We start from the raw sequence: 8217 nt of genomic DNA, 5'->3' as shown, positions 1-8217 counted from the left end.
AATTTGAACTTAATAGTTTTAGTTTTGAAATTTAAATAGTTAAACCTAATTGTTTTGAAAGGTTTCAAAACTTGCCCTCAAGTTTTCGAATTTAAATTTTAATTAAAAGTTTGATTTTAAAATGTTAAATTCTAAAACTCTAATTTTTAGAAAAGTTCAAATTACACCCGTATGGTTTTATTAAATCAATTAAGTGTAGAATTAAAAGAAAGTTAATAAATCCATAGTGATATGGTTTACATTTAATTAAATTAAAAGTGTAATTTATTAAATTAGACCACATAGTATTTTAAAAGTGTAAAATACACCCTTATACTATATATAAAATTAAAAGGTCTAATATTATATATGTATAACTTAAACGTTAGTCTTACCGTTAGTATGCCTCATTTACGAAACCAATCTATGAAAGGGGTATAAGGTTATGGCCTATAAAATAGCCATTTAGTGGGTGTCCACTCTCACCCACGACTTCCTTGATTGGTGGAGGGTCGTTAGTCAAACGGGTAGGATAGGGCAAACCCTTTCCATTAAAAGTATAATGAATTATAAAGTAACTAAATGTTTTCTACAAAATTCTCAATCTTAGTTACTTTAGGCAAAAGTGAATTTGATGCAATTCCATGAAATTACACTTTGTACCCTTGCTAAGACATTAGTGGAGGATGTGTGCTTAACCGGCACACTAAATGGGTTCTAAGAAAAGGTAGCGAAGGGTGACTCGTTGTTTGTCATATTTCGGTGGAGCATGTGTGGTTAACCGGACATCGAATAGGTGATTGTAACATTGGGGGCACCTTGTAAATTTGCATGGTTATTCACACCCTGTTTTGTCATCCTCGGCATCCCAGTCACAAATCGAGGGGCATATCGAGATTTAAACATGCCATTGAAAAGTTCAATGAATCTCAAAGGATCTAGGAGTTTTCAATACATTTAAAACTTAATCTCTTTTTCGGTTTTCATGGTGGAAAATTAGTGAATTGTCATTCACTTACCTTCAAATGTTCTGCAATTTGGGTTACGACGTCCCTCTCCCAAGTTGTAGAGTATTGTGTTGGGTCCTAGCCTTAATATCTCATTTGGGTGTTTTATTAAGGACCCAATCAATCAATTAACTTGAATTTTCTCCCGTTTTGTAGATGTCAAAATATGACAATTATGGTCTTCCCAAATCCCATGGAACAAGCTTTCCACATGAAGATGATATTCCATGATTCGATCAAGGAACAAGAGATCATGATTCACTTCCTCCACCTCCTCCTATTGTTCTCCCTAAACCAAAAGTTCAAAGGCTTGAAAAGTTCAAGATCACTCAAGCCCCGTTGGCGATGAAACATGAAGATGGAAAACCCGTGTGTGCTCACGTCCTAGGGATGAAATCAAACATCCATAGGTTGATAATGGTGGGTGAAACTTTCCCAAAGAATTTGGCTGTAGACTGGGTTCTTACGTCACTCCCTGAATCATATAATAAGTTCATAAGAGTGTATTATATGATGGATCTTGACACGACCCTCATTGACCTAACTTACATGCTTATTACTGCTGAATCAGAAATGATTTGGCAAAGTAATGGAGCATATTTGTCTGGGAATTCAACCAACCATGCTTCTGTGGTCACTCTAGAAGAAGCTACATGTTTCTGCTGCCAAGAGAAGGGGCGTTGGATACGAAGCTGCCCCGATAACCTGAGGAATCTAAGAGATAGGAGAGTCAAGGAGTATGGCTCTACTTCTGGTAAAATCCACTTTATAACTCTATTAAGTTCCTATGCATTGATTCTTAATACATGATGTGATAAGAGTACATTTGGATGTTTTTGTAGGATCAGAGAAAAGAGAGGAAGCTTGATGGAAGAGCAAGATGAGTATGATCACGAAGAAATGGATTACGATCACATGGATTCAAATATCAGATTTTGAGCTAAGGAAGTTATGATAGAATTTGTTAGGAATATTTGATTACATAGTTTTTCCAGTTGATTTTACATTGTAAGGACGTGTTTTCCGCTGCTTTTATGAATAAAATAAATTTTTGGTTTGTCTTATTTATATATATATATATATATATATATATATATATATATATATATATATCCTTGCAATGAAATCGTTGTGAAAAATTGATATTTGTGTATTTCTATAAACTGATGTGATTCTTAGTTATGTTATTTATGGTAGTGTCATAATTTTCTAAGGAAAGATTCCCATCGCCCAAGTTTCAATTGGACAGAAACTTGGAATCATACAACTTGTATTGTGTGATGTATGGAAATATTGGTAGTTAGGTAATTAAGACTAATTCCTTGTTCACATAAGTATGCGAGTCGAGTGAAGAACTAAAGGAACTAGTACACAATGTCTTGCACTAGTCAAGTCCACCATAAATAATAATAACATTATTCATCATGATTTACTAAAAGTCTAGTAAATGTGGTTATACTTACAAGATTAAGTGTAATTCTGAATCATTGAAAAGTTTCAATGAATGGCAGAACGAATAAGTATAATCAATGAAGGCAGAAAGATTAAAAGTTTCTCCAATCTAAGAAGAAGGGAGAGTACTTTTGTATCGTGTTTATGATCGTCTTGGTAATCATAACCATATTACAATTCATCCTCTAAGGACACCTTAGTGCACTAGTTTGGCTAAGAAGAGGAATGGAGAATTGTTGTAGTGGTTAAGTCAATAAGATGTATCGTACTTCGTTCCAAAGTCAAGTCTTAGAGTCATACTCCAAGATTGTGAATTGAGTGACATAATCTTAAGTAGGAATGTTCTTACACTTGCACATTTTGGTAAGTTGTGAAGTCTTAAATAAGACAAAGACAAACTAGTACCAAATTGCGGGTAGATTTTGTCTTGATATAGACACACGCTAACTCTTGGATATTTTTTTTTGTCAAGAAATGTTTCTTGATAAGAGAATCTAATATGTCAAGAGGTCAATGGGAGTCTAAAGATGTTGAAAAGTTTCAAGAACAAATCAAGAAGTAAACCTATTAAACACTAGCACACGACTTGAGGTTTGTAACCTATCGTGTTGACAAAATTTTATTTCTATGCCATTCTAGTAAAGTTACTTATGCATATGAGTTCTACGAGTTCTCAATTGACTGTATAAGGGCAAACACCTTGTTTAATGAAAGTACATTAACTGACATAGGTGAGCTGCTAAATAACTTGGAAGCAATGATGGGGCGCTTGATGGCAAGAAATTAAGAATGAACAAGTTCTGTCCATAAGAGTTTGGATTTGTCACAAACATTATCTTATGATTATGGTTATGACAAATTTGCATTGATAGGAACACATGCACCATAAAATCTAACTGTCATAAGGTTTCTCTCCTTCATGAAAATAGTTGTGAGGAAACGCTTTCACTAAGAGAGATTTTAAGGAGATAGCGATTATGTAAATTGCATTCTCAAATTCGATTATGATTACGGCATCCCTCTTCATAGTTCGAATTATGAGATTTGGCAATTGATCTGAACATTTGGGACTTAGTAATATAAGTTTTGAATTAGTTCAGACACACATGTGTTCTGTCTAAGAAAAGGTGTGTGGGTTTGAGAAGCTTAGATAAAAGGCTTATCGAAGCACATCGTATTGGAAATATGAACTTTGGAAGTCAATAAGTATTGTCTCCTAGAAGTCAAATTGTTTTCTGAATACGTATCAGAGCTAGTGAGAGTATAAATGTTATGCTGGAATGGATATAATCATCATGTTAGTGGGAGCATGATTATTATTATTTTAAGTATTGACACTTGGCAATATTAATTATCGAAAAACAAAAGTTTCACTTTGCAAAGTTGTAGGGGTTGAAAAGTTGTTTTTACTATAGTTAAGGGAGAAAATGGTGTACTTCGTTTCCAATCTAAAAGCTTGGATAGAGAATTTTTAATTGAATTTAGTCAAGGATATATTTATTATTTGCATTCTCAAAGTTCGATTATGATTACGACATCCCTCTTTATAGTTTGAATTTTGAGAACACGGCAAACAGAAATATTATGACAATATTATAGCAAGAACCTGGTAAAGTATCACGTTTTTTATTATGAATCGTATCCCATACGCTTCAGGTATAGGATCGATTGCATATGCTGTAATATTCGATCGTTCTAAAATTTTCCAAATGCCTAGGGTATTTAGAGGGAAAAAGGGAATAGAACCAGATTTGACTAAAATAATTAAACAACTATCAAGGACAATCTAAGGTTCGCTAAGGATTGGTCACTTGTGGGCAGTTGGAAGTATAGTAATGAATGGAACATAATGGCATTATTATGACTAGATATCATTCTATTAATAATGAGTTGTCGTATGGAAAATATGGAAATGTTTCTATATTGGGAGTTGGATATCGAGAATCTATGTCTAGATTAGAAACTTCTATGCAAGAAGGATGTTCAAAGGAATGTACTTTGAATGTGAGACTTCATGACTATGGAATTGTCTTGTAACAATCTCCAATAGATCATTTTGTAATTTCATTGGCCGAGTCTTGGTGACTTTTGTGTCATGACATTACGAAAAGACCGTTGCATAAAATGTTAGAATCTAACATATTCTAGTAATGGAGAGAATTTTGTATTCTTACACTAATGATTAGGAATTATGAAATGAGCATCATTGGAAATGTATTCAATTGATCTATTTCACAATGTAAAGACCATAGGTAAACATAGTGTACATGCTTGGTGCATGGGGCAACTGTTGTTATAATTCAAGTAAGAAGTTGATTACCCGGAACAACAAATAATGAGTAATCAATATGGTGATTAAATAAAAATGTTTTATTTAAACTCAAAAGTTTGGGGCCATATAGGATTAGTATTATTCTTGTGTTTCACTTTGCATGTTTTGACTTCCCGAATAATAAGATTATCAAACCCCTCCACAGTCGCTCATACTTTGGAAGTAGGTATGAAAAAGACTGTCATGAATCTGTCTGTAGATTGACTAAAGCGTTTAGACATAGCACAAGTTTGCTACAGAGTTCATGAGTGCTGCTATAAGATTAGAGTATTGGATTAAACCCACGCTCACTTGGATCGCTTCGTGGATTTTATCACGAGTGATTGGTGAGATGATAATATCTTATATTCTTGAAACCGAGATGTGTGAGTTGTATTCTGCAAGTCGGTTACACATTGATAATATGTAAACACACCAGTAACTTAGTGTTATAAAACATATTGTTGTGTGTGATTTGATGAGTAGGTACAAGCAAGCATTCGATTCGAAGTTTATCCGTTCCTTTTACCTAAAGTGGGATAAAAGCAATATATGTGGTCCCCTAGATGATTTAGTGATGACACCCTAAGCGCTTGGCCAAGCCGGGACTAAGTTGATGTGTTCAACTGTTGTTTGTTGTCAGTCGTCATAAATCGGAAATTGGGAAACAACACGTGAACAGAGAGTATGATTAAAATCCATGTCTTAGTTCATACGATATCTAGAATGGAGGAATATATGATCCCTTATCTAAAGGACAAATTACTGATAAGATCAGAGTTCGACAACGTCTTTGAGAGCTACGATTGCTAATCGAATAATACCTGCATTTATGGTTACTAGACTTATCCAAGTGGGAGACTGTTGGATTAGTGTCTAAGCCTGTAACTATATTTGGTAAGTATTTGACCCAGTTGTGCATGGTCCTTTTGGGCTACCTTCACCAAAGCAACTTGATAGGACGATTTATGAAGAAAGAGGTTAATTATGGTTTATTAATATATTATATGAATAATATATTAATAGAGAAATCATAGAGTTTAATTAATGTTGGACAAGAATTAATTAAGAAATTAATTATGTGGCTGAATGAGATTAATTAGACTTAGGGGACTAATATTGTAATTATAAGATAATTGCATTGTGGGCAATGGATTCCTAAAGGGAAGGGAGTTGGACGAAATCTATGGGAAGCCCATATGATTTTTGTCCAAGGGCCTTCTAGAAAGGTTCCATGGGCTGCTTAAGGCCTAAGCAGAGAATTAGAGTTTCTCCTGAAACCCTAGCAGCCCACACAAGTATAAATAGACCCCTAGGGATCCCAAAACGTGGCTAAGTATTTTGGTAGAGATCTTGGACGGTTTTGGTGCTCTTCTCCTCTTTCCAATATCATCCTCTTGCTTGTGGTGTTTGTAAACCATTAGAGCAGTTACATTTGTGACTCTAAGCTCCAAGGACACGAGATTCAAGCCATTCTATAAGAGGTATTCATCTAGATCTATTCTTACATGTTAATTTTGATATACATATGTTAGATTTAGGGTTTATGGATTTGGATGATTATTGCATGTTCATTAGACAAACTAAATCCAAAGCTTTAGGGTTTGCATGTACACCATAGGAATGATGTAGTGCTCAATTCCCATCAATAACAACATACTTTTAAAACTAACCCGAGAAGCTAAATAAAAATGAATTCGAATACTAACCTCTATACAAATTCAATTTCCTTGTAGTCTTTAGCTCTTGATGCTCTTTTTGCTTCTTGGAAGACTAGTACCCAAAGTAGAGTACCTCTAATGGTTCACACCCAAAAGTCAAGAACCCTAGATGTAACACCCGATTCCTGGTACGTATTTAATTCCAAGTATTATTGTATTTTACCCTAGGACTCGACAAGTTGAATTCCCAACTCGTCGAGTAGAGTCGACTTTTCGTGCGGATTTTAAGTGACCTACTCGACGAGTCGGGAGACCGACTCGGTGAGTAGGAGTTGTCTGGATAAAACCCTAATATATAGGGTTTGCACCCTATTTAAACACCTTAAGTGGATCCCTTTGCAGCCTCCAACACCACCCCCAGACCATCCCCACGAAACCCTAGCCGTTTTGACTGATTTTGAGCTCTTTGTGCCATTTTGTGCAAGACAGAAGGTTGAAGAGAAGAAGAAGGAGCTTGGGATTTCAGAAGGAGCGAGGAGATTTAGAGGTTTTGCTTCATTTCCTTTTTATTGGAGGTAAAAAGTCCAGATCTTGCTCCTCCTTTCATTAGATACTCTTTTGGAGTAATTTAGGGTTTTTGAAAGCCATTTTGGAACCATTCTTGGATGCAACCATGAGCAGAATTTAGTCTATCACGTATTATCATGATCTTGTCAGTGCTCTCTTGAACTATATCCAACTTCATTAACTGTCTATCACCCACCTCCAGCCAACAAATCGGGAAACAAAATTTACGCCCGTACAAAACTTCGTACGATTCAACTAAACGCCAAAGAAGTCAAATTTCAAGGACCTTAAATCGGTTTTTGGAAAGAAGAATGGAAATAATGTGGTGATTCTAGTAGTCAGAAGAAGGAAGGGAGCAAGATTGAAATCCTTGAACAAAATCCAAATCCTAAAGATATCGAATACGAGATTGAACCCGAGTTTGAAGAAAGAAATTTTGAAGACGAGCCAAAAAACAAGATGGTAGACATTGTTGATATGTCCATGGGAGCATACATGAAGCAAATTAGAGACAATGTTGGTCCTGGTCTGGTACAACCCGCAATTCCCGCCACTGCAACATTCGAGTTGAAAGTACACATTCTTACTACACTTAAGGACATACCATTTTCTGGGAAGGATCATGAGAATGCTTATAAGCACCTAGATAAGATCAATGACATTACAGACTATTTCAATGTCCTGAATGTTCCAAGAGAGACATTTTTGTTAAGGATGCTTCCCGTTACTTTTAAGGGGGGTGAAAAAGATTGGTTCAAAGCACTTCCACCCGGTGCAATTACTACTTGGGCACAAATACATGAGCAATTTCTAGAACAATTTTGCCCACCATCAAAGATATCTAAACTCAAGAAGGCAATAGCCAACTTTGAGCAACAACCAGGTGAGTCGCTTTATGAGGCATGGGAACGTTATAAAGGGCTACTAAGAAACTTCCCTCAAAATGACCTTAACATACAACAATAAGTGTCTAAGTTTTATGACGGGGTGAATGTCATGACAAGGCAACTCCTAAATTCTCAAGGACCACTTACGAAGAAAAATATGGCTGAAGTAATGGAGTTGATTGAAGAGTTCTTGAAGCATTCTCGTGAGTACCATAATCCAAGACATGATGGGGTTAAAGGAATTGGGGGAGGAAATTTTGAATACATGGCTGATGTACTAGTTATGCTTGACACCATGGACATGAGAATGACCAAGATGAGCCAATCAATTCATGCTATTAGAGTTGGTTGTG

The 8217-nt window shown here is 35.5% G+C and overlaps 1 non-coding gene across 1 annotated transcript; it reads right to left on the bottom strand.

The window, feature by feature from the left end:
- Positions 1-7820: 7820 nt before the first annotated feature.
- On the bottom strand, positions 7821-7927 carry LOC145071595 (small nucleolar RNA R71). The gene has a single exon (XR_013690600.1). It is a non-coding gene; the product is annotated as a small nucleolar RNA R71 (small nucleolar RNA).
- Positions 7928-8217: the final 290 nt, after the last annotated feature.

This window comes from Lactuca serriola, chromosome 8, assembly GCF_051521515.1.
Source record: "Lactuca serriola cultivar US96UC23 chromosome 8, Lser_US96UC23_V15, whole genome shotgun sequence".
Taxonomy (NCBI): Eukaryota; Viridiplantae; Streptophyta; class Magnoliopsida; order Asterales; family Asteraceae; genus Lactuca; species Lactuca serriola.
The sequence above is the reverse complement of the archived record's forward strand: the minus strand, read 5'-3'. Positions and strand labels throughout refer to the sequence as shown.